The 27,903-nt window shown below is 46.6% G+C and overlaps 1 long non-coding RNA gene across 1 annotated transcript; it reads right to left on the minus strand.

Annotated features, from left to right (window-relative positions):
• Nucleotides 1–19,279: 19,279 nt before the first annotated feature.
• Nucleotides 19,280–26,546, minus strand: LOC128324074 (uncharacterized). Its single transcript, XR_008306626.1, has 2 exons — nucleotides 26,514–26,546; nucleotides 19,280–19,673 (listed from the first exon to the last, which is right to left on the minus strand). It is a non-coding gene; the product is annotated as an uncharacterized LOC128324074 (long non-coding RNA).
• Nucleotides 26,547–27,903: the final 1,357 nt, after the last annotated feature.

Here is a 27,903-nt window from a genome sequence, read left to right on the forward strand (position 1 = left end):
ATATTGGCTTATCCTATTGCACTTCCCTCCAGCAAACCGGCATCTCTAACCTACTCAGATTTGAAGGGATGGTCCATAGCTCAGTGGTAGAGCCTCTTGCTTTGCTTGCAGGAGGTCCTGGTGGGTTCAATACCACCAGCATCTCCAGAGCTGGGAGATACTCCTGCCTGAAACCTTTCGCTGCCAGTCAGTGTAGACATTACAATACTGAGTTAGATGGAGCAATGGTCTGACTCAGTATAAGGCAGCTTCCTATGTTTCTGTGTTGGGTTGCCAGAGGGAAGTCCTGCAGGATAAGCCAAAATTTCCCGGTTCAGATGACATGACTGGCAGGAAAGTAGTGGCTTGCACGATCTCTCTCACCACCACTGAGAGGAGAGCTGGTCTTGTGGTAGCAAGCATGACTTGTCCCCATAGCTAAGCAGGGTCTGCCCTGGTTGCATCTGAATGGGAGACTTGATGTGTGAGCACTGCAAGACATTCCCCTCGGGATGGAGCCGCTCTGGGAAGAGCAGAAGGTTTCAGGTTCCCTCTCTGGCATCTCCAAGACAGAGCTGAGAGAGATTGCTGCCTGCAACCTTGGAGAAGCCACTGCCAGTCTGTGAAGACAGTACTGAGCTAGATAGACCAATGGTCTGACTCAGTATATGGCAGCTTCCTATGTTCCACCATCCAAGTTATCCATGCCCTTATCAGGGCTGCCCAGCTTCGACCCTCCTGCAGATGTTGGCCTACAGCCCCCATCATCCCTGACTCTTGGCCACTGTGACTGAGTTGTAGTCTGTTCTGGATAATGCAGCAGGTGCATAGATGAAGCGGAGGGAAAACAGGCCTATGAGAAACCTCCGACTGTGGACTCTGTCCCTATGCCTCTGGAATGGCATTTGGGATTATTTCCAGGCCTAAGTGGTGTAGCGGGGAAATGCTTGACTAACAAGCAGAAAGTTGCCAGTTCGAATCCCTGCTGCTATGTTTCCCAGACTATGGGAAACACCTATATCAGGCAGCAGCGATATAGGAAGATGCTGAAAGGCATCATTTTTAAAAATTGTTTATTGTTGAATTTCTATACCGCCTTTCATTAAAAACAACCCCAAGGCGGTTTACAAAAGTTAAAAACATATCATCTCACACTGCGCGGGAGGAGGCAACGGTAAACCCCTCCTATATTCTGCCAAAGAAAACCACAGGGCTCTGTGGGCGCCAGGAGTTGAAATCCACTCAACGGCACACTTTACCTTTTACTTAGGGAATAATGACCCCAGGGTTATCTCTGGGTTAGGGATCCTGTGGAAACGCTGGGCCAGAAAGCAGAAGTAATTGTATGGATGACGTATTCTGTCCAAATGTGTTTATCTATGTGATTCATTCCCAAAGTCTCGATGCAGATGGAAAATATGATGTAAGAGATATAAAGAGCTCAGCAGCTCAAACAAATGGAATAACCCTATAGGCCTGGGGTTTTCAAACTTGGGCCCTCAGATGCTGTTGGACTACAACTCCCATCATCCCCAGCCACCATGGCCAAGCTGTGGTGGCTAGGGATGATGGGAGCTGTAGTCCAACAGCACCTGGGGACCCTAGTTTGAGAACCTTTGCTATAGGCACATAGGGCAGAACACTGGCATCCGCATTGTGGAATGTGCTTCTAAAGGCTGAATCTGCAGCAGAATGAGAAGTTATGAGATTTTTTTAAATGGACTGTATCACTTTAGTCTATAGGTGGGAGAGGCCACTTTTGAATTCTCTTGCATGTAACAAAAAAACGACAACAAGAAACTCGGTGCAGATAGAAACCTAGCACATGAGGAAGAAAAGTTGTACTAGTCTCTTTGTCTGCTGTGCTCATTTTCTAGCTGCAAGGAATTTTTCATGTAGGGGAACATTCAAACACATGATCTCCCACTTGCATTCTGGCACATTACACAGCTTTATCTGAACATGCATTCCAAAGGGTGTGTGTGTGCTGGGGTGGGGGTTCCATTCTGTCACTTTGTTCTGCTTCATGCGCATAGGCCAAGCCTGAGGAGATCTGCACTTCACAGTGAGATAGAAATATTGTTCTGTTCGGAGGCATGTTCGGATAAAGCTGTGTGACGCACCAGAGTGCAGCTTACAGGCTTTTTGTGCAATGTCGCTGGAAACATTTCCACTTAAACTAGTTTACATTTCTGTATGCTGAAAAATTACTCGGCTTCCATTTCAGCCAGATTATTTTTCATGTAATTTACATGGAAACACATTGCCAATTCTGTGTCTATTGTAAATTATTTCAAGTCAGGATTCATTAACCCAAACAACTTTGCTGTCTAAGCCTCAAACATCTCAGTGGAAGCAGGCGGGGGGGGGGGCTCTAGCCCAGTGGCAGCGTAGTATTTTGCATGCAGAAGGTCTCAAGTTTAATCCCTGCTATCTCCAGTCATAAGAACATAAGAACAGCCCTGATGGATCAGGCCCAAGGCCCTTCTAGTCCAGCATCCCATTTCACACAGTGGCCCACCAGATGCCGCTGGAAGCCACAAGCAGAAGTTGAGGGCATGCCCTCCCTCCTGCTGTTACTCCCCTGCAACTGGTACTCAGTCATGACAGGACCAGGCAGGATCTCCACTTAAGAGCCCAGAGACCAGTGTTCCCTCTAAGGCGTGCACACGTGTGCGCGCTCACATGTTTTTTGATGTCTGCTCAGTTAATTTTAGATCCCACTCAGGTTGACTCACACACACTGCCTTGATACTGCCACTCAAAACAAAACTCATTCTGCACACAGATGAAAAAAAATTAGAGAGAACAATGCCAGAGACCCACCTCCACTCATAATAGATATAACTGGGCTAGAGGGACCAATGGTTGAACTCAGTCACAGGAAGATAGGAAACTTCCTTATACTGAGTCAGACCCCTGGTCCATCCAGCTCAGTATTGTCTGCACTGACTGGCAGCAGCTCTCTAAGGTTTTAGGCAAAGGCCTTCCCAGCCCTACCTGGATGCACCAAGGAGTGAACCTGAGACCTTCTGCGTGCAAAGCAGACGCTCTAGCACTGAGCTACAGCCCCATCGAAGAAGCTTCACCCAATGCCCCAGGGGTCACAAACTATGGCCCTGCTGCAGATGCTGACCTGCAATTCCCAGGGGATGATGGGAGCTGTAGTCCAACAACAGCTGGAGGGGTGCAATTTAAGACCCCCCGGTTAGATGAAGGATGCATAGTCAAAATCCTAACAGATCTAGACATAAAAATAATACAAAATTTCCAGCTAAAAACACCTCCCAGTAGATCTGTTCTGAATACTGATGTGTACCAAAACCCAATCTGTCCCCTTTGCAAGGCCTTACACCTCAATCCTAGGCATGTTTCCTCAAATGCAAACCCTTTGATGTTCAATGGGACTTAATTCCAGGTCAGTGTGCAGCCATAATTGCCTATCTGATATTTAATCACAAACCTAACCTTGACACCATTGCTGGGGGAAAAATCATTACAGGAGTCTACATTTCTTCCTTTCCTCTAGACAGTATTGGATAAAGAGATATTGGGGCTCAACTCAGCCTTCTTACACTTAATGTTCACACTTCTGCTTCTATATTGGCAAAGTCAGATGCAAGAAGATGGTCCTCTTTCCTTCCTACCTACCACAAGTGATTATTCCTCAGGAGTTACTTGTATTTCTGGCCAACTCATTGGTTATACATTCTGAGGATCAGATGTTTATTGAGCCAGGGAGACCTCTCCCCTCTACTGTGCCCCTAAAATGATGTGGGTGCTCCACACAGAGACCTGTACAGTAGGTGCAGCCACCCCATTTGTACAATCTACACACACACAACACTCTCTCTCTCTCTCTCTCTCTCTCTCTCTTTTTAAAAAAAGGTTGCACCCAGTAAATGTCCAAACCAAAGTTGTGTTGTCTTCCTTTTTGTTAAGACAACTTCTTATCTCTTTCTCAGGCTTTGCAGTATGCCTTGTTGCCTGTGGGAAATGCAGGTTTGTTATGTGAGAATAATGAAGGTCGACAAAACTTCTTTGGATCTAGGAGAGAGCCCCCAAAATTAGGAACCAGACAATGGACACGTGACAAAATTTGTGATGGACATAGACTTTGTGATGGATATAGTGGAGTGTATTTCCTTGCAGCTTACCAAACTAAATCATTTCATGTACAATAGAGCATACTTTGTACATAAGTATATACATAAGTACAAGTTCAGATGCTGCCTTATAAAACAGGTTGCCTGCACATAGGGGAAATGACAACAACACAACTCAAAACATATTGCCCTTACCACCATCTGATTCAGTTTTATGCAATGCAGAATCTAAAAATGAACAATATGGTGGTGAAGGCAATATGTTTTGGGTTGTGGTGTTGTCATTTCCCCTATGTGCAGGCAACCTGTTTTATGAGGCAGCATCTGAACTTGTATCCTGCCTTCTGAAGGACCATCTGAAGATGAACCACATGCCATGTGAAGTAGAAGAGTCCAGAGAAATGGTTACCACATGTTTCTGGGGAACTAGTAAACTACTGGGCCTGAATAAGGAGGGAATGAGGTGATTGACAGAATGCTGAGGTGGTAGAATGGGCCAGGCCATTTATTTATTTAATACCATTGTTTATTGCCTACTAAAGTCTCAAGGCAGTTAACAAACAAATAAAAACAACCAAGAAATTTAAAACAAATACAAAAATCAATAAATCAGTAAAATTCAAACCTGGCTGAACAGCTGTATCCTTGTTTCCTAAAAGCCAATAGGGATGGAGGAGCTCTCATTTCAGTCTGCAGATGAAGAAGGTTACTTTCAAATGCTCTCCCAGATAAAAATCCTCCTTGCATACAAAAAAAAACACACCCAAGCACAAAGGAAACAAGCGCACCAATTCCCACACCAGGGAGAAAGCTCTCTTCCTACTGTTGTGGTTTTCTATTGGCAGTGAGTTTTTTAAGTGTGGGGGGACTCTTTCCCACAGCTGTAGTCAGTGGTGCTCTTTGGACTGGACTTCCAGGCGGTGGTCCAGTTTGTTGCAGGCCTGTGGAGCCTCCTAATGCTGGTCTAGGGGGCCTCCAAATGCTGAGTGGCCCACAAGTGGCAGGATTGTCCATGCGAAATGTGGTATCTTTCTGCAAGTCAATGGGAAATATCCTATTCAGAATATCTTCTTTTTAAAAAAAGAGTTTCCAGCTTTCCCTGAGCATATTCTGGTGTAAAAAATAATGCATTGCAGCTTATCTATTGGCAGCGGCAGGGGCAGTAGGTGACTCCAAAAAGGCCTTTAAGTCCAGGGCAGGCTCCAAAATTCCCTAGGTGTACTTCTGGTTGTAATCTGAAATTGCACAGTCCATTCTACCACCTCATTATTTTACCGCTGCATTATTCTACTGCCCCATTCTGTTCATGGAGTCGGTGACTGTAAGCTTGTTAAGGCAGGGGCTTGTGGAGGCAGTTCTCATGAGCAGCCAAGACCGGGAGAAGGCCATGAAGCCTGGGCTTGGCTGCCCATGAGAACTGCCAGGATCCACGCGAATCCTGTCAGCACCACAGTGGCAAACCTGCCTACAGAACCCACCGGTTTGCAAGCTTGCCCTTAACTCAGTCTAACTGCTTGTGTGTGAGTGATGGCTGCTCTCAGCAGGCACTGGAACAGGATCAGGCTCCCGGTCATTGGCGGGGGAAAACCCCACACTCTCATGGTGCATTGTGGGATTTCTAGGGGCTGGGACAGTGCATCTCAATGCCTGCATCTCCACACTGCCTTGGTCATTGTCTGCGGGGAAGGTAAGTTTATGCAGCCTTCCTTCCCGCCTGCCCTCCTGCCCTCCCAAACAGTTGTGTGAATAGGCCCAAAGTTTGTTTGTTTATTCAGTATATTTGTACATCACCCCAACTCACGTCTCTGGGTGGTTTACAACAAATCAAAACATTAAAACAGTTTAAAACTACAATTCTAGTTGAAGCGCTTGGGTGAATAAATACATTTTAGAAGCCTTTCAAAAGCTGTAAGACATGGGGAGGGTCTTGTTTAATCAGGAAGCGCATTCCAAGGCCTCAAGGTGGCAACAGAGAAGGGCCATGCCTGAGTAGCCAACAGATGAACTGGTGGTAACCACAGATGGACCCTAATGGGTGGCAGGGCTCCTAACAAAGACATCCTCTTAAATACCCTGTTGCTTTTCTTCAGGGCCGGGTCCAGAATTCAGGGTGACCTCGGTGAATGGCCCTCCATTGCCCTTCTCCTGCCTGGGTCAGAAAGTCACTCCCTCACCACCACACACAAAGGTTATGGGCACAGAGAGATCAGCAGTGTGCGTTTCTGGTCCCTAAGACGTTGCCCAGAGATGGTGACCTCTGATCCAGCCCTGCTTATCTTATTATGTATCATACTGACCAGACTAACAAAACACCAGTGCCATATGAGAAATGCTGGTGCTGCTGATGGCCTCAACCATCAGCATCAGCGCTCACGTGGTGGGGGGGGGGCACAATTTGACAACCTCCCCTTCCCCCTAAAGTGCTCTGTGCCACCACAAAATGTTCAGCCCCGGGGACATATTTTCAGGTGGCACAGTGTGCTTCTGGGGGAAAGGGGAACTCGTTGAACCACCACACCACCACCACCACCACCTCAAGCATGCTGGTATTGCATTAGTTGAGAACTCAGCAGCAGTACCAGTGTTTCTCAAATAGCACTGGTGCTTCATTAGTCTGGATGTCAGTCACTATGCATGCTGATGGGACTTCGGCTGGCATTCAAAGCAAGGATGCACCACCGGTGGAGTGAGAGAGCAGCCCAGCAGCACATCCCATGCAACTCTACCAGTACAGTGGGGAAGTAGCCATTTTTATGCCCTTCCCAAGGGCACAGCAGGGTTGAAGTGGGCCTTGTGATTGCGACAAGAAGTGAAGATGGTCCCCTGAGCCACCACCTTCTCCCCCACCCATATCTTGGCTGCAAAAGGACTATATGTACACTGTGGTGGGGGGGTATTATCAGCATGCCCTTTTTTCATTCCTATACAAATAATAGCACACACTCTCCACATTCTGAGCAACAGCCAACAGTTTGTCAATGAGTCAAGGAGGTGGGAGGAGAGAGGAAAGAGTGGGGATGTTTCCCAGGTAGCACCCCCCCCCGCATTGGCCCAGGAACATTTCCTTTCCCCTTTTTCAATCATAGCTATGCCCCTCGCTCTTCTCCTCCCTAGGGAACCCTCTGTGCCACCTGAAAATAAGTCCTTGATGGTTGTACAGACTTTGGGGACATTTTTTTGGGTGGCACAGAGGACTTCCTGGAGAAAGGGAGGATGCCATGAGAACATAAGAAAAGCTCTGCTGGATCAGGCCCCAAGCCCTTCTTGTCCAGCATCCTGTTTCCCACAATGCCCACCAGAGGCCTCTAGGAAGCCTAGAGGCAAGAGATCAAGGTGTGTCCCCTCTCCTGATGTTGATAGCCCTGGAACTGGTGTGGGGCTGGAGGCAGCCTATACCCCCAGACTAGTAGCCAATGATAGACCTGTCCTCCATGAATTTGTCTAAGTCTCCATTAATTTGCCCCAAATTGCCACTTTCCTGCTGCAAAGGTACAGTTAGCAGGGAAGTTGTACTAGGCCGCTCTCTCACTGCACCAATGAATCCTTGCTCTGTATGGCAGCCAGTCCGGTCCTCCTCCTCTCCTCTCCTCTCCTCCCCCCCCCCCCCCCCACCACTAGCCCTCAGTACAGGAAAGAAATCCAAAGAGCTTTACAAGCCTGTCTGAGCAGCTACTGAGACAGAATCAAATAAATGTTTCTCTCCTCTCTGTCCTTCCCCCTGCTTCAAGTTGTCTTATTCCTAGGAAAATGCTTACTCCCATCTGTACACACCAAAGCAGGCTGCAAGGGCTTGTTTCATCATTTAATGGCCACCTTATCAACTTGAACGGTCTCTTCCTCCTGGTGTGTCAGAGAGATCCAGGAAGAAAGTGGTACCCCAAGGATATTTCACCCACACAGTTATGACATTTCATACTTTATTGTCTGCATCAGATAATTGCTTGTATCTGAATTTGCAGAAATACTTTCAGTTCTATGAAGAGCCAATCTATTTTCTAAAAAAGAAACACCACAGTCCAGCTCCTCTTTCATTGCATATTAGGACTTATTTTTTAAAAAGCATTTCCTGTTCTCCATATTCCTCCTGAATGCAAACATTCTCTGGTGCTTGCTGAAGCTTAACCTAACAAAGCAATCATGACAACATCCTAATGAACTGGTTTTGCTAATGAGTGTGCCAGACTTTGGCAATGGCAAACAAACAACATGAGAGCTGATTGAAGCTGAATCCAGACAAAACAGAAATAATGACTGTCAGCAGATTTTGCAAACAGCCGGTGGCGAAGGGAGTGGGGGTTCATGCATCATTGATGGAGTTCACTTTCCCCGGGTCACTCCATTTTGCAATTGCTGTCTTCTCTTCAGGCACTCCTAGACTCATCACTGTGCCTGGACCTCCAGGTTGCAGAAGTGGTTGGAAGCCCTTTTCTATGAAACCAACAGGTGAGTTCAACTCCACTCCTCCAGACTGTCCCATCTGCAAACCACTTTCTTGGAGAGAGGCTGGAAAGGGGGAAGTGAGCCCATCAGCTAGCTGGAAAGGGATTCAAGAAAGAGTGAAGAAGAACCATGGGGTAAGATTTCCTTCATGTTTTCAGCCCTTCCTTCCATCGGACTGGCTGAACATTCAGTGAGTGAGGGGGATCGCATTTCCGGCTGGACAGCCATCTGTCTGGGATGAGGTAGCAGTTTTCAGCACTGAGCAGAGAGTTTGACTAGAAGGCTTCCACAGTTCCTTTCCATTCTAATATTCTATTGGCTGCTTCTCATAATCAAAAGGATTGTCCAGCCAGGCTTCCAGACTCATGTGAGCTCCTGAGAACTGGTTGGTTAAAAAAAAGCCCACAAGAAAACTGCATAGAAAAAACTCCACTGTCATAAAAGCGCACAAGAAATATGGACACATGGAGCATTGCTCACACGGAAAAATGCCCATATGGAAAATTGCCCACACGGAAAAATGCCCACATATATACTATGTTCCAACACAAGAATTCTGTGTGGGCATTTTTCCATGTGGGCATTTTTTGATGTGAGCAATTTTACGTGTGGGCATTTTCCAGTGTGGGCATTTTTCCGTGTGAGCAATTTTCCATGTAGGCACTTTTCCGTGAGAGCAATGCTCCATGTGCTCATTTTTCTTATGCACTTTTATGACAGTGGGGGTTTTTCTGTGCGCAATTTTCTTGTGGGCTTTTTTCATGTGTTCCCCCCCCCCCTAGAACCGAACTGGTTGTGTGTCAGCAAAAATCAAGGCAGGAAGATAGGGGAAGTGATCATGTGCTAGCCGCCATCTGGGTAGGATGACATGGCATATCCAACATTTTATCTAGAGTGGAGGAAACACACATTTTGCACCATCCTACCCAGATGGCAGCTAGGAGGATCCCTTTCCTCTTCTCCTACCTTGATTTTTGCTGAGACATGACTGGTTCTCAGGAGCACACACAGGCCTGGAATCCTGGCTGGATGCTCCTCCTACCCAGTTTTTGATCATGGGAACCAGTGATTCTATAATTCTATTTTCAGTTTCTGTAAACCAAAATGGTGGGGGGAAAGGATGTTGTGGTTTTCGGTTTTTTGTTTTGTAACGAGTGACACAAATAATGGTAAGTGCCACTAGAAAGCTGGTGCTGGCATGTGGTTTCATTTTCTGTTGCCAATGCCTGACGTACTAATTAGTATATGTTTATAACTGGCCCTATCCACCCCCAGCACAGTACCTCCAGGGACTGCTTCTGCTGTCTATTTTATGTTTCTTTTTAGACTGTGAGCCCTTTGGGGACAGGGATCCATTTATTTATTTGTTATTTCTCTGTGTAAACCACCCTGAGCCATTTTTTTTACCATTTGTGGTATAGAAATTGAATAAATACATACAAATATATAGTGAACCAGCTCATTAATATTTTGTCTTAATTGCTTTGTGAGGTTGAACCTCAGAGACTGTTCGTAGCACTCAAGCTTATGGAGAATAGATATTTTTTCCTCAGAACAAAATCACATAATGTGGATGAACAGAAGTACATGCATTCACACATAATCAGAGAGGATCAGGGATACAGCTGCCTTTCCCCCATATAAACCCCCATCTTTTCGCCCAAGCTTTCTCAGCTTCCTAAATTTTTTGGCTTTTAATCTCTGGTTTATTTTTAAACCGTTAAATTGTTTTACGTTTTTTGTATATGTTTTTAACTGGTTTTATGCTATTGTAAACCACCCAGAGACGAAAGTTTGGGGTGGTGTACAAATTTGATAAATAAATAAATAAATATAAATATATACATGTATGCAGCAGCGGCCAGTGCGAGGCGGCGAGAGGCATCTTTAAGTGTAAATTAATAGGTGTTCCGCTACCACTGCACCTGACCACTGCTTCAAGCAGCAGCAGCTCTCCGCCCATCGCCCCCAGTGACAGGGGATCACCTCCACCACTCACCTGGCCTCTGCAGAGCTGATGCCCCGCCAATGGCCAGGGGAATGGCGGAAGAGATCCCCTGACGCATGGGGTGATGTGCAGGCTGCTCAAAGCACCGTTCAAGTGCAGTGGTAGGAAAGGTCAAGCACCTATTAATTTACACTTACAAGTGCCTCTTGCTGCCACCCCATTGGTGCCCACACTGGTTGCTACTGCGTGTATGGGGATTTGCTGCTTTCTTCAGCCTGCCACAAAATAGCCGCTGATGAGACCGGTGCATTGGTGAGATGTGGTGGTGAGAGCAGCAAGAGAGACCTTGTGAGAATGCCCACCTTACCCACTGCAAGCACCCAGCATACTTAGGGAACTGATGGCCAGCATGGCACCTTTTCACTTCAAGAAGGATCTCTTTCTCTCTTGAGAGAATGGATAGATTGCAGTTCCTTGTAAACTGTCTTTCAATCTGGAAAAGAGTAATGACAATGATCAGTCCAACCTTTAACCAGGACAGAGGTCTTCAGTGACTGGTCTGAAAAGGCCAGTGGGCTAGGAAGGGAACCAGGCAGCTACTTCCATTAGCAATCAAGGGCTTACTTTTTAAGGGTCTTTTCCCACGACGGTGACATTCCACATGTCCTCAAGCAAGGCAGCCATGTTGAAGTACAAGACTTTTTGTTATGAGTTTGCTTGTGGGAAACTATGAATTGCTTTCAAGCCAAGGCATTTTCATTAAGGCAGTTGACACAATCAAAAACAGTTCAACAGTCTATAACACAATCCAGACAGGTTTGGGAGCTGTTTGTGCTCCCAATTTTCAATTGTGTGTTAGAGCAAACAACTAAGTCAAAGGAGGCGGGAGTGGCTGTGTGTGAGGCAGGAGCTGGGTAGGACAGCTTTCCCCACTACTTAGGTAAACGGCTGGTTATTAAAGTTGGGTAGGACAGTGTGGTGTTTTTGGTTAATCCATTCTGTGACCCAGGCCAGCTTTTGAATGGAGCTTTAGTTACTTGTATTCCAGTCCTGGAGTAGAGGCGTCGCTAACAAAACAGCCAGCAGCAAGAGCACTGAAAATCCACCTGCACTTGCCTCTCTGTACATACTGAGGCTCTTCTCAATTTCTCAAGAAATTGGCTGCCCTCATGACTGCCGGCTCCTTTATGAAGCCAGCAGGGGCTGGGGGGATTGGGGGCCGTGCGGCCCCCAGAAGCTCCAGCATGCCCTGTGCAAGCTCGGAAGGCATGCTGGAGAGACCCCCAAGCCGGGAGGCTGCTTTCAAGCCTCCCGGTTGGGGGTCTACTCGTGAGTTGCCACGCTGCGGAGCAGTGCCACGGCAACTCACACTCATAGAGCCCGAGTTAGCAGAGCACTCACTCTGCTAACCTGGGCTTAGGGGAGGGCTACTTGTGGGTTAACCGCTTGGAGGCCACCGGGCTTGCCTGTGAGCCCGGTGGTTCTCACAGTCAGGTGAAATCGGGCTAGGCTCCCCTAGGCCAATTTCGCCTGATCGCGGGAATAGCCTTATTATCTATTTCATTAAACCATTAATGTTCCTGATTCAACTCCACTGCCTTGTCCTTGCATACCACAAACTCTTTCCCTTGGATTCTACAGATGGCACTCTCAGGAGTGGAGGGAGGCCAGCGGCGGCTCAGGTTATGCCACCGCCGCACGCACCCTAGCCCTGCCCCCGTGTCAGACATCAGACACAGGGAGCATTTAGCCATGCCCCCCGCATCTGATGTCAGACGTGGGGCCATGGTTTAGCCCCGAAACAGGGCCATGCTTCCTTTAAAAGGCAGGGAGCGTCGCTCCGGCTGTGCTGTGAATGCAGCGCTGGTCGATTAAGCTCAAAAATGGGGCTGCAAACCCTGTTTGGGAGCTAAATCACACCCCCTGCATCTGATGTCAGATGCAGGGGGGGGTGTCTAGGGCTTGAGGCGCAGCCCCTGAGGGGCGGCGGCCCAGGTTCTTTGAACCCGTCCACTCAATTTTGGCTCCACCCCGGGGCACTATCTTCCCCATCTCCTCCCACACACACAATCACTTCCCCTCCTCCTACCTAGTTGTTTGCCCTCACACAAGTGTAAATTAGGAGTGCACACTGCTCCCAAATCTGGGTAGGACACTTGTGAGAATTGCCTTATTCTCTAGGAAAGAAACCAAATGGCTGTTTTCTTTATCAATAAAACACTTACCTCAGTGTTGATGATGTTATCTGAAGTTTTTCACTTCCCATTTTCTGAAACAGTGCAACGAGTTATGTTCCTTACCTTTCATCATTCCTTACCTTGTGCCACAATTTTTGTTATGAGTTTATTTTCTTAAACTTGTCAGAATCAGGGGTGGGGGGTGGCAAGCTTTTCCAGATGATTCCCAAAATGAATATTGTCTTATTGTTGTCCATTTGTCTTTGGTTTCCTGTTCAAAATGGTCTATTTCCAGGTTGTAGAGACTTCTCCAGGCATTGTAGTATCTTTTCCCTTACCACCTCTAGAATTAAGCCTTGGTAAAGGTTATTGACAGAGCTAAACAAAGGAAGGAAATGCAGGAATTTGGCATTTAGAGATGCTGAGATACTTGCCTCATCTGCTGGATGGCTTGGTTTCAAACTGCCTCCAGCCATTACAAATTCCTGCTGTAGAACAGAAAAATACTTCATACCTGGCAGCCTTGCCACTCATTTGTTTGTTTCAAAGGAGCACAACTGCATTGCCATGATTATCCCATCTATTCTTGGGACAGGAGGAGGAGAACCAAGGTGCCCCTATGAGATGCTGCTTCTCCTCCTGCATCCTCCACACACCAGTGGGTTTGAGCCATCATCCAGGAGACAATGAGCACATCATAATAGAGAAACCACCGGCGATGTCATAATTGCCACCTGCAAAGGTGGGGGCAAAGTGTCATCCTTCCACACTGGGAAGAGATGTAGCTGCTGGGCACCTGTCTGCATGATAAACATATATGTGTTTTATACCAGTCCTGTCCTGGGAGTTCTGTTTTGGAGAGAGTGCGGATAATAGTCAGATCCCCAAGACCAGGTGTTCCCAGTCTTGGGTCCCCAGAAGATGATGTCAGACTACATAACACAGAGACCAGAGGCCATTGTCGCAGGGAACGATGGGAGTTGTTGTTCAACAATCTCTGGGAACCCCTCCTGTAGACTTTTTCTGCAGCTGTGTGAGTCGATTATGGCAAAAAACATCCAATAGCAATTGGGGCCAACAGCAACTGTAGCCCAAGATCTGGGGACAAGCATGGAGGGAAGCCAGTGGGGGCCCGGGTTCTGCCGCCACTGTGGCCCCCCCAGCCCCACCCCCAGAGTCTGACATCAGATGCAGGGAGCATTTAGCCATGCCCCCCACAACTGATGTCAGATGTGGGGGCATGGTTTGGCTCCCAAAGGGGGCCAAACAGCCCCATTTTGGAGTTAGATTAGCCAGCTCTGCAGGGAGAGCCACTACAGGTGTGCTGCAAATGAAGCACTGACCCCATTTGGGAGCCAAACTGGCCAATATTGTGTTTGCAGCGTTACCAGTGCTGGCTGATTTATCTCCCAAATGGGGCAAAGTGGTCCCGTTTGGGAGCTAAATCACTCCCCCCGTGTCTGATGTCAGATGTGGGGGGGGGGTGTCTGGGGCGTGAGGCACAGCCCCTGAGGGGCAGCAGCCTGGGTTCTTTGAACCCATCCAGTCAATGGTGCCTCTGCCCCTGTACGGGGATGTAAAATGGGAAACCCTGCCCTAGCCTAACCTTCACTGAACTGCAGTTCCCAAGGTTTTAGGAGGAGACAGGACAACAAACCAAATTTTAAGTCTATTGTCTATTTAAATCCATTCTGTGTCACACTCAGAAATCTGAAATACATCAGTTGTGGGGAGAAGATGAATTCCACTACCCCAGTGGATGTGCTGTGAGTCTCTAAGCACCAGCATCTGTTTAGAAAAGAGAGATTAAATGCAAGCTATCACTACCCATGATATTAAATATGTTATCATCGTGCTCAACTGTTGTGCTTGCTCAGCAATCCCGTGAGAGAATAAAATATCCATTTCCGTTAGGATACAAACAGTTTCGAATACACAGGGTTTCAGAACCCTTCCTCATGGGTCCTAATCCTGTCCTCGTGGGTCCAAAATGGCTAATTGCTGAAAGGGGGAAATGTGTGTGGTAGACAACTGGCAGGTGGGGTGATGAGACTGAAGGATCTACTTGCCACCTTTTGCACCAGGTGTGCACAACTCAAGGATGTAGCTGAGCTAGAGGGAATGGTGGCCAAGCTAGAAAGGCTGGATAAAGTGTCACGCAAGGTACAGCATGCCAAATTATTGATGGGTAAGATAACGTGCTATGCACTGCACAGCATGCCATTTTTTGCCATTGTTTTTAGAGAAGGAAGATCGACAGGAAAAGAGGGTGAGCGAGAAAGAGGAAAAGAAAGACAGCATGACCAATTCTAAGCAACAAAGATCAAGCAGCAAAGGCAAGTAGGCCCTCTTCTCAACAATCCTCCTCACTGGGATTCTTTCTCGTCTCCTCTCATACCTCTGCTTGTGTCTCATGTGCCCCCAGGGGTACATGTACCACACACTGAGAAATTTTGCCCTAGATCAGAGATTCTCAATGTTAGGTCCCCAGATGTTATTGACTTCAACTCCCATAATCTCCAACCAAAGGCCAGTGGGGCTGGGGATTATGGGAGATTAAGCCCAATAACATCTAGGGACCCAGTGTAGAGAATCCCTGCCCAAGATTACCACTAGGTACTCCCCTGTAGAGGCTGCTATGGTTTGAGGTGGTAGGGGCTTCAAGAGTCTTTTAAACTTCAAGCATGACAAATATTTTGTCGAATCAATAAGGATTTATTGCATTGAGCAAATCTTCACTTATCCTGTCTAGCAAGGACTCAAGGAATTACAATGTTGATATTACCTAAGACTATTTTCTTTTTCCAGATGATTCCCATACTACTTGCAAAGCTTTTAGCTGCAAACTGTCAGGCTATCCTGGATAGCTATGAATTCAATGAGAAGACGCACAAAATGAGGTGGTCAGGGAGTGCTGATTTACAAATATACTATGATTCATGCCTTTTGAGAAATCTTTTTAATTGCATTCATAAAGATAAGAATCCTTCATGTCTGCACCCACAGACATGTGTTATACAGGAGGCCACTCTTCAGAGGAATCTGTGGCAAACTAAAAATGTGAGACAAGGTCTCCCTTAATACAACTTAATTCTTTTCTTTCCTCAACATGATGAGTCTGGAACAGATGGAGAAACTTGCTCCTAAAGGGTCTATAACTTCACATTTTCTTGGACATTTTTCTCCACCGGGAAGGGTTCCAAAAGTCTTTATGTCCTAGAGACTGAATTCCTTACAATGTTTTCATTCAATTATACTGTAGACAGTGATGGTATTGTATCTAGGGCTGTTTCCATAGAAAAAGCAGGTCACCAAGACATCCCCTGGTTTGAAATTTCCACTTTAGACAGCTCCTAACAGATGTTGGCATCTTACTGCAGTTCAAGTGAGAGTGAACAGATTCTGAAAAATTGTTCATGGAGAGGTCACAAGGGTTTAAAGGCTTAATTACTAGAATTTACAGCTCCCTTGGTATGCTAAAATGGCGGGGGGAAAGTTCCACATGGTTATGTGAGAAGTTGAGGGAAAGGTTTAGGAGTTGAGATAGACAAATCTCTATGGTCTAAAGGTCTGTTTTTTCATCTTCCTTAAATGTAAGCGAATCTGCTCATAACATCATGTCCAGATGGTACAGAGCACCTGCAAAATTCTTATATATGATTCCTCAATATTCAAGCAAGTGCTAGGAACTTTGTGGTCGAGTGGGATCATATGTGGTGGTCTTGCCAACAAATTAAATATATTGGTGTACAGTAATTCAAAATGTTAAAGAAATTACATTTGTGTTGTTGCCATAGCAACCAGAAATAATTTTGCTAAATGCATTTGAGGAGACATCAGTTTCTGCTTTAGGGAATTGATTATGCTTTTATTATTAGCAACGAAACTTTACATTGCCGAATAATGGGAAAGGAGGAACCTTCCAAAAAATTAAATCTTGGTTTGATAAATTCTGGGACTTCCTGGTAGAGAACAAGCTTTCTTTCCAACTAAAGATCTCTGCTTATCTTGACTATAAGTGTTTCCTTTCATTACACTGGTTACCTTTTTAAAACTATATTGATGCCCCCCCACAAAAAAATCAACCTTTCAGGTCTACATATACAAGAACTGAAGGAATTTATTTTATTTTTTTATAATTGTGATATTCTAAATGTGAAGGAAATACAGAGAGTGAAATTGAAGAAAGAATTCAGACCAATAGAGTAAGGGTGTGCACGGAACCAGTGTCCTTACCTCTGCTGCCGTGCTTCCCCCTCCAGTACTGTCTCAAAAGCTGCTGGTGCGGGATGGCTATATACCCTCTTGCTGCCCTGGTTGGCATAATACCGGAAGTGGCTTGCGTGCATGCGTGGCATTGTGAGATTTCTGGAGGCTGGGACGAGTGCCAGCTTCGAGAAATCTGCACTCTTCTGTGCAGCACGGATTGTGTGGGTGTGCAGAAACACACCAAAGAGGACCTTCACGGATCATCTAGGGGGGAAGTAGGTTGAAGAGATTTTGTTATCAATAAACAAAGATAATAGGGGTTTTTTGAAGTGCTTGCTCAGCCCAGCCCTTCAGCGCCCTGTGGTGTTTCTAATAAATCAATTCCCTGATCCAAGCCAGTTCTTGAACAGTGTTTTAAATTAATTACAGTTTAGTTCAGCCCTAGACGGCTGGTGGGGCAGATAGACTACAAGCAGGAGAATAGGAAGGCAGTCTGCTTTGCCTTGCTGTACCAAGGACTTCATTAAATTCTTGGTGTTAATTATATTCCACTGCCTCATCCTTGTGTGCTACAACCCTTCCCTCTCTGACTTCTACACTTACTTTTTCTCTTTCAGGGCTTTATCTAATGTGTGAAAGAGTCCCAGGTACAGGGATGTCTCCAAGGAGTAGGAAGGGGCAGCAGGAGCTCCACACAAAGTATTTCCCACTCACCCTTTCATCCCCCCACTTCCACCAGACTGGAATTTTACAGCAAAGGGTCAGACAGTACAGTCATAGTCTATTATGGACTTGAATTAACTGTTTTAAAAGGTCACCATTATTTAAAGATGCCTGATTCACTCACTAACTCCTCCAGAACAAGTAGCAGAAACTAGTGCATCTGGGTACGTAGGAGACTCCTCCAGACAAGCCAACCCACTTAGCTTCCTTCTTGGCCCAGAACTGGACAGGTGGGCGTGTGTGTACAGGGGTATGCATGTGTGTGTGCAGATTTCAGTTTGCCTGGCAAAGACCCCTCTCTGCACTGCATAGTCTTGCACAGGGGCAGAGGGAGGCCAGTGGCAGCCCGGGTCCAACCCTAACCCTAGCCCCGCCCCTGTGTCTGATGTCAGATGCTAAACCCCACCCCCTGTGTCTGATGTTGGATGCATAGCATAGCCATGCAGCTCCATTTGCAAGCAAAATCCCCAGCCAGCACCGCATTCACAGCGCAGCTGGTTTAGCCTGCAAATGGGGCCACGTGACCCCATTTGCAAGCAAAGCTACACCCCCTGCGTCTGACATCAGATGCAGGGGCATGCCTGGGGTGTGAGGCACAGCCCTGAGGGGAGGTGGCCCAGGTTCTTTCAACCCATTTGCTCAATAGTAGCTCTGCCCCTGGTCTTGCACTGCAAAAGGAAAAATGGCTAGCAGACTGGAAGGTATTTAACATATAGCAAAATCCTAATAATATTCTTTGTCATTCCTTTGCTCCCCCAAACAAATTGTTCAAGAGTCACCCCTGCCCATGCTATTTATTTAAGGTTGAAGAGATTTTGTTATCAATAAACAAAGATAATAGGGGTTTTTAAAAGCAAAATCCATGTCAGTTTTCAATCTGTAATTTCAAGGACAATGTTATAGTAAAGATCTTGTGAACACAGTCATGTCTTGTGAGCATGACTCATGAAATGAAAGAGCGCCACAAGAATGAGGGGGAAATACCAAGGATGCAGGGAAGTGCTCATTTATTATTAAATCTGGGAAATAAGTGACATCTCCACTTTCAAAGCTGCAGTGTTCTTCGGGGGGAGTTATTTCAAATTATGTATAGCAATCATCTGTACTTTTTGGCAGCTGAGTTTGTTTTCTCTGTTTGTCTGCTGATGACCTTTGCTGTATTTTGAATAAAATCATGATCCTGAACCAGAGTGACTCAGAGGCCAAGGACTATGCCAATAGAAGGAAGCAGCTTGATAGAAGCACCATCCAAGGTGCAACAACCCCTCAGACCTCCTCAGGATTTTGCACTCTCACTGTGAAGCCAACAATTCAAACCACTAACAGCCTAACACACACACCCCTTCCATGTAGTGGACTGACTGCGACATCCTAAGGAATAGATACACGTTTCTCACAGCACAGAAGTGCAAGACTTTTGGCCAAACAACAGCCCCTGTCTGTTCCTTACAACTCTCTTGAAGGCCAAGGGGAAACCAGCATAGTGTAGTAGTTAGAGTATTGGATTAGGTCCGGGGAGACCCAAGTTCAAATCCCCCATTCAGCCATGAAACTCACTGGGTGACTCTGGGCCAGTCACTTATCTCTCAGCCTTATCTCCCTTGGAGGGTTGTTGTGAGGATAAACATAACCATGTACACCACTCTGGGCTCCTTGGAGGAAGAGCAGAATAGAATAAAAACAAACAAACCAATAAATAAATTAAATAAATCTGGCTGGCAATAGGAAATAAGGTCTCCGTTATCCTGGCAAGGCAAAGCATTGGGTACTTTGGAGCTGTCCCCGGTGCTAAATATCCAGTGGTTCAGGCCACAACTGGTAAGGGTTCAGGATCCTGAGGGAGCTCATCGTTAATCAGGGCCAGAGACAAGTGACACAGTTCAGAGCAGGCAAGCATCAAGTTCTGAAAACTGCAATCCTAAATCACAAGGCTGGTAAGACAGTACATCTGGAGTGGGTGGGAGACAGAGTTCCAAAGGACGTATGGGGAAAGGCAGCAGGAGCTTCACCTGGGTCTTCTCACAATGAGGCAAGTTGCATAGACTGAAGAAGAATGGAGATTTATAGTCCTTATAGGCATCAGCTGACATTCTGTGGAGTGAAAAGTCAGTGTTAGAGACTAGGGGTGTTCACAAAACCTGCTTGGCCTATTTGGTTCAAATTTGAACCCAATTAAAACCAGGGTAGGTAGATTCAATTTTGGTTTTGCTTGAACAACCACTGCCCTTTGTTCACTTCAAATTTGAATCCAACTTGAACTGGTTCTAAAAGGTTCTACATAGGGTATAATGGGAACATGAACTGGCCCATTATTCCCTATGCAGAGCACCTAGGGGCACAAAACTGGGGTTGGTGGTAGGCACCCATGGGTGCCTACCATCCACCTAACTGCAAAGCAATTGGACATTCATGCAATATTTAATGATTTTCTGGAGATTTTTTTTTTCCATTTTTTGCATTTTCACCATAGAGAATAATGGGGATTTGAGAGTACCCCAATTGTCCCCCTGGGGGTTGCCTGGGCACCAAAGTGGGTTTGGGGCAAGGTGGGTGAGGTCATAACTTCCCCTGCGAGCCCCAAGCTGATGGGGTTACATGAGAACATAAGAACAGCCCTGCTGGATCAGGCCCAAGGCTCATCTAGTCCAGCAACCTGTTTCACACAGTGGACCACCAGATGCCGTTGGAAGCCACAGGCAGGAGTTGAGGGCATGCCCTCTCTCCTGCTGTTACTCCCCTGCAATTGGTACACAGAGGAATCCTTCATTTGAGGCTGGAGGTGGTCTATAGCCCTCCGATTAGTAGCCATTGATAGACCTATCCTCCATGAAGTTATTTAAACCCTTCTTAAAGCCATCCAGGTTGTTGGCTGTCACCACATCTTGTGGTAGAGAATTCCACAAGTTGATTATGTGTTGTGTGAAAAAGTACTTCCATTTGTTGGTCCTAGATTTCCTGGCAATCAATTTCATGGGATGACCTCTGTTTCCAGTGTTATGTGAGAGGGAGAAGAATTTCTCTCTATCCACTTTCTCCACACTATGCATGATTTTATTGATTTTATCATGTCTCCCCGCAGTCATCTTTTTTATAAACTAAATAGCCCCAGGTGTTGTAGCCTTGCCTCATGAGAAAGGTGCTCTAGGCCCCTGATCATCTTGATTGCCCTCTTCTGCACCTTTTCCAGTTTTCCAATGTCCATTTTGAGATGTGGTGACCAGAACTGTATGCAGTAGTCCAGGTGTGGCCGCACCATAGTTTTGTATAAGGGCATTATAATATTAGACGTTTTATTTTTAATCCCCTTCCTAATTATCCCTGGCATGGAATTGAGCTTTTTAAAAAGCTGCTGCACATTGAGTCGACACTTTCAGGGAGCTGTCCACCATGGCCCCAAGATCTTTCTCCTGGTCAGTCACCGACAGCCCAGATTCCATCAACATATACTTGAAGCTGGGGTTTTTCGTTCCAATGTGCATCACTTTACACTTGCTAACATTGAACCGCATTTGCCACTTTGTTGCCTACTCCCCCAGTTTGGAGAGATCCCTTTGGAGCTCCTCACAATCCGTTTTGGATTTCACTACCCGAATGAGTTTGGAATCATCTGCAAATCTGGCAACCTTGCTGCTTACCCCTACTTCTAGATAATTTATAAATAAATTAAAAAGCACCGGTCCCAGTACAGATCCCTGGGGTACCCCTCCTCTTACTTCCCTCCATTGTGAAAACTTTCCATTTATACCTACCCTCTGTTTCCTGTCTTTCAACCAGTTAGCAATCCACATATGTACTTGACCCCTTATCCCATGACTGCTAAGTTTCCTCAGCAGTCTTTGATGAGGAACATTGTCGAAAGCTTTTTGGAAGTCCAGGTATACTATGTCAACAGGATTACCTTGATCCACACAATGGATGACACTCTCAAAGAACTCCAAAAGGTTCATGGTTTCTTTTTTTATACTTAAATAAATATTTTAGCTTGTTCCAATGCAATGAATTGGAATTGCTCTTCCATTTAAAAAAGAACAGCATGTGACCTTCCTTCCTTCTTTCCATATACCACCCAATCCATAGACTCAGGGTGATGTATACAAACAAGAACAGCATCCAAGCTTTTTTAAAAAATAAATAAATAAAGGGCAAGCACCTGGCAGAAAAGAAATGTCTTCAATAAGGTTTTAAAGGCTGAAAGGGAGGCGGCAGACCAAATTTGTGGGGGGGAGAATTCCAAAGTGAAGGGCAGCAACAGAGAAAGCCCTTCCAAGGGCCCTAGTACTTCAGACCTCTCTGAGACTAGGGACCGAAAGAAGGGCAATCTGAGAAGATCTCACATGACAGGACTCGACTCGACTCGCCAGGAGAGGGGGGCCTAAAGTTAAACAGGTGCTAAGCCCTGGAGCATTTTAAAAGTGAGAACCAGCACTTTGAATTGGACCCAGAAGCAAATAGGTAACCAGTGCAGCAACCGCAAGGGAGGTGTCACACTGTAATATCTCATAGTGCCCATAAGCAGGCGGGCCACTGCATTCTGGACCAACTGAAGCTTCCGGGCTGTCTTCAAAGGCAACCCCAAGTAGAGCGCATTACAGTAATCCAGATGAGAGATGACGAGGGCATGAGTTACCTTTGTCAGGGCCTGCCAGTCGAGATAGTTACCCCCTCCTAACTGGGCAAAGAGGCACCTTTTACTGTGGTGATTCTCTTTATTTAGCAGAGGGAGAGTAACTAGCCCTACCCACCCCCAGCACAGTAGGAACATAGGAACATAGGAAACTGCCATATACTGAGTCAGACCAATGGTCTATCTAGCTCAGTATTGTCTTCACAGACTGGCAGCAGCTTCTCCAAGGTTGCAGGCAGGAATCTCTCTCAGCCCTATCTTGGAGAATCCAGGGAGGGAACTTGAAACCTTCTGCTCTTCCCAGAGCGGCTCCATCCCCTATGGGGAATATCTTACAGTGCTCACACATCAAGTCTCCCTTTCATATGCAACCAGGGTGGACCCTGCTTAGCTATAGGGACAAGTCATGCTTGCTACCACAAGACCAGCTCTCCTCTACTTCCAGTACCTGTTCTGGTGTCTATCTTTTGTTTCTTTTTAGATTGTGAGCCCTTTGGGGACAGGGAGCCATCTTATGTGTTTGTTATTTCTCTATGTAAACCGCGCTGAGCCATTTTTGGAAGGGTGGTATAGAAATCGAATTAATAATAATAATAATAATAATAATAATAATAATAATAATAATAATAATAGGTGCTCAAATGGTGGATCAGTGAAGCTGGGTAAAGGCACCTCTGGCCACAGCCTCCACCTGCTGCTCAAGCAGGAGCCACAAGTCCAAGAGGACCCCCATGTCCCAGACCATCTCCTTCAGGGGCAGAGCAACCCCATCCAGGGAGAGACTCAGACTCGGCAATTGGCCAGATCAAGGAGTAAGCAAAAGCAACTCTGACTTGGAGGGATTAAGTCTGAGCTCGTTTTGGCCCATCCAGAGCCTGACAGCCTCCAAACCCCGGGGAATCACAGAAACAGCATCTCTGGAGTGGCCTGGGGTGGCAATATACAACTGAGTATCATCGGCATGTTGATGGAATCTCACCCCCCAAACCGACGGATGACCTGCCCCAGCGGTTTCATGTAGATGTTAAAAAGAATGGGTGCAAGAACTAAGCCCTCCCACAAAGGAGTGGCCACAGGGCAGAGCACTCGCCACCAATGCACACCGACTGAAAGCGCCCACTAAGGAAGGAACGGAACCACTGCAAAACCTTGCCCCCAATAGTGCACTCCAGAACAATACCATGGTCGATGGTATCAAAAGCCACTGAAAGATCTAAAAGGATCAAGAGAGAGGCGCTACCCTCATCAAGGTCACGTCACAATACAAGTCGTCAACCAGAGCAAACAATGCTGTTTCTGTGCTATACCATGGCCTGAAACCCAACTGACAAGGATCTAGAAAATCAGCTTCATCCAGAGCTCTTTCAAGCTGGGCACATACAACCTTCTCCAAAACCTTTGCAAGGAAAGGAAGGTTGGAGATTGGTCTATAATTATCAAGGATCTTAGGATCGAGAGAAGTTTTCTTCAAAAGAGGGTGCACCATAGCCTCTTTTAAGACTGCCAGCACAGACTCCTCACAAAGAGAAAGAATTCACCAACTCCTGAAGCCAGGATCTTACATTCCTGCCGGCTACTCTAATAAGCCAGGAGTGGCAAGGGTCCAGGCTACAGGTCGCAACACCCATACCAGAGAGAATCCTGTCCATGTCCTTGGCCTCAGCAAGCTCAAAGGTATCCCAGATGACATCACAAGATGAAGTATCCATCATCCCATCAGATCCTGTGCAATTAGAGTCCAGCTCCCGCTGAAGGTGAGTGATTTTATCAGCGAAGAATCTAGAAAACATGTCACAGTGGCCAGATGGAACCTCCACTGGAGCCGCATAAGACCACTGGACGAGAGTCAGCTAATGCAATAAGAGCAGAGAAGTGAGCAGACTTCACTGCCCTTATCACCACGGAATACTCCCGAAGATAAGAGAGTAAGAACATAAGAACATAAGAACAGTCCTGCTGGATCAGGCTCAAGGCCCATCTAGTCCAGCATCCTGTTTCACACAGTGGCCCACCAGATGCCGCTGGAAGCCACAGGCAGGAGTTGAGGGCGTGCCCTCTCTCCTGTCATTGCTCCCCTGCAACTGGTACTCAGAGGCACACCCTTGAGGCTGGAGGTGGCCCACAGCCCTCTGACTAGTAGCCATTGATAGACCTCTCCTCCATGTAACCGTGCTCAATCAGTAGTAACCGTGCTCAATCAGCTTTGGCATTAGTTTTCCTCCAGCAGCGCTCCAGACATCTCTTAAGGCACTTCATTTCCCTAAACTCCTGAGTAAACCAAGGCAGCCAGGTTCCACAACTCTTGAGAGGCTGCTTAGAGGCAGTCTAATCCAGAACCCTCGTGGCCTCGATGTTCCAGGCCTCAATTACCTGCGCTGGAACAGTGCCCAACAAATTGTTGGGGATATCCCCAAGAACCCTCTGAAAACCATCAGAATCCATAAGGCACCTGGGGCAGGGCATCAAAGTAGGTCCACTGCCCCTGCGGAGGCAAGGAGCAGCAGTAATCTGCATAATCTGAGTAATCTACTCAGAGTTCACAGCAATTAAGGTCACTCACTGTTCTATTCAAAATGCCGCCAAACATCGCTACTCTGGGTGGCCTCGGACATCTTGGGCCTCTTTGGTGATGGCGGTGCTAGGGGGGCTGCTGGTGGTCATCTGCCACCATCACCCACCCCCTTTCCACCCTGCACAGAAGAAGTGGGGGTCAGTCTTCGGCTGAGGGGACACCTTGGCAGCAGACCTGTCCTCCTCAGAGCCAGACTGGGAGGACCCAGAACTGGACTCCACCATGACCAGGGCATCATCGCCCCCCCCCCCACATTATGGGGGTGCAAGAGGGAGGGAAAATCTGGTTGCACTGCCGGCTGTCAAGCCCCTGGCCTCCACCCCCACCATGGAAACACATGGGTGGCAGCACTGGCAGAGTACCTGATGGACCTCTCTGTCTCAGTGGCAGCAAGTTCCTCCAGATAGGAGAGGCTTCATGCCACCACCTCACCTGGGGCAAAGAACTTGCCAATGGGGACCTGTGGGACCACATATCATCTTCTCTGCCCCCCCACCCCAGCCTCCCGCACCAGCTTAGGGACCCCTCCCATCTCTGCCTGCCACCCTACTACCACCCACACGAACAACACAATACAGTACAATAAAATAGAATAAGGGGCAACTAAGTGGGGACCTGTAAAAACAAGAGACAACCTGTAAAGAAAAGATACAGAAAAATACCTGCCCCAACCCAAACAAGAAAGGAGGCCCTATTTAACAAAAGCTAAGGACAAAGGGGGCACCAATAAGAAAGCACTTTCCCCTCATTGTCCTGAAGTCTTCTGCCCCACACACTGGTCAGGAAAAATGCCCTCCCTGGCCAGTGGCAGGCTGACAGGCCGGGGGTGGGGGGGTGGGGAGGGCAGAATGAGCAGCCTTCCAGCAACATACCCAAACAAACCAATTCAAACAGAAACACTGAATGCAATAAAATGAAAAGCTGGTGGGGGAAAATGTGCTGGGGGAATAGGTGAGGGGGGAAAGGGAAGGGAGAGAAAAAGGACAGAGGGGAAGCAGCCACTGCACTGGAGTCTGGAGCAGGCGGTGAGTGCTAAGCACAGCAGGAAAAGGGCTACAAAAGAAAAGCACCTGCTCCAGAGAAAACGAGAACACCCCCCACCGCCCACCACCACCACAAAAAAAACCCAAAATGAAATAAAGCAAACAAGGCTGCTGCTGAGTTGAGGACTCTTCAACTCAGCCCAGAAAAAAGCAGCCAGCCAGTGCAAAAGCAAGAAGGAAGCGGGGCAGAGGATGAACCAGGGGGGAAATGGGCCAGAGGTCTCTGAGGCCCAGCCTGGCAGTGGGCACAGAGCAGGAGAGGAGAGGAGAGAGATAGTCAGTCAGTCACTCAGAGAGAGAGAAAAAATCCAGCAACAGCAAACACACACAAACACACACACACACACAGCCAGAGAAAATCACTTTGGAGAAGGAGGAGTGGGGAGGGGGAAAGCAAAAAACAAAACCAAAAAAACCCAAAAAACCAGGCAGAGGGGACTCAGGGGGGGGGTGACATCACCACCCAGCACAGAGGCAGGCATGCAGGCAGGCAGGCAGGCATCACAAGAAGTCTGCAGCCAGATCCAGACTCTCTCACCAGCAACAGCAAGCTGTAAGAGTTATTTTTGAAAGCCCAGGGCTTGCCTTTAAATAGAACTTGAAACTCCCTCCTTTTGGAGCCCCCACCTTTCCCCTCCCCCCTGGCCAATAGGGTGCCAGTTCTCCAGGACTGGCACCACTGGGAAGCCTACCAGAGAATCTGGTCAATCAGTGAAGCAGAAGCGTTACAAATGAAATCAAGGGAGATAAATGATGACACAAAATGGCCACTAGCACCTAAAATGGAGGCTCAAGCTTTCAAGCCTGTTTGAACTGGTTTGTACGATTGGTTCAAACTCTATTGGTTCGAACTCGGACTGTCATTGCTAATGAAATGCCCCGTTGGGTCTGAATTAAAACCTTTGAACCTAACCAGTTTGAATCTGAACCTGTTTGCACACCCCTATTAGGGACCCGCCTGGGCTGCTGCAACATAAAGGTAGCCCTGGTGGTGTTTCGGAGGCAGGAAGTTGGGCAATGACCTAAAACAGTACAGAGGCACTTCTGCAGCACTCCTTCCATTGGAAACAACTTTATTTGAAAGGGCTGGCCTTCCAATGTTTTTAAATTATTTTTTAAAGTATTTTAATTGGTTTTAAATTGTATTTAATTATTTTTGAGTTATTTTTACATTGTTTATAGCACTGTGTCTTAAATGGTGTGTGTTTTTATGTCTTTCTAAATTTGTTGTACACCGCCCAGAGCCTTTCGATGGGGCACTTTATAAATCGAATAAATAAATAAATAAATAAATAAAATTTAACTGTTTTTAGCTGTTTTAGTTGTTTTAATTGCTGCTTGTACATTTGTAAATTGCCTTGGGATAACTGATGTAGTTGGGATAGTAATGCAAGAAATCAATTTAAATAGGTAGCACAATGCAAGCTCCTGTGCGTTTTTTTAGGTCATTGTGCAGCTTTCTGCCTCCACAACACCAGTAGGGCTGCCTTTCACATTGTACAACAGCCCCCGTCAGTCGCTAACCTTGGCATTCCATTGCATGGAATGTTGGCCACTAATAGGTCATTGTGGTCAAGAATGAATTCAGTCAGGTGGCATAACTGGTCCTGAAGTCTTGGTGGCATCCTCGAAGAACAGAGCTCAGTCTTCAAGGTTTGTGACAGGAACCAGGTTGCTGCTTGTGATGTCAGAGTTGTGGTGACAGAGCTTAGCTACTGAGAGCCGCAGTTTGAGACCTTCCCCTTCTGAGTTCCATGTTTATTGTTTGCGTATTTTACAGATGTATATACCACCCTTCATCATTGATTCCAGAGAGTGCTCAAATTAATAAAAATAATCCTTTTTTAAAAATCTAAAATCAATCAATGAATCTAAAAACACCAGAGCAAATAATAAAAATAGAATAGCAGCAGTAAAAACATCCATTTAAACAACAGCTTCAGAGGGCACCAACACACCATACTCCAACATACCGGCCTGTGCCTTTGAGATTCATCAACCTATTACTCTGATTCTTTTCCTCTTTTTGCCTGCTGTCACATGTCATTTCTCAGCAGATCAGCCTCCCCTTTTCTTACCCAC

The sequence above is a fragment of the Hemicordylus capensis genome, chromosome 4 (assembly GCF_027244095.1).
Source record: "Hemicordylus capensis ecotype Gifberg chromosome 4, rHemCap1.1.pri, whole genome shotgun sequence".
In the NCBI taxonomy this organism is placed as follows: Eukaryota; Metazoa; Chordata; class Lepidosauria; order Squamata; family Cordylidae; genus Hemicordylus; species Hemicordylus capensis.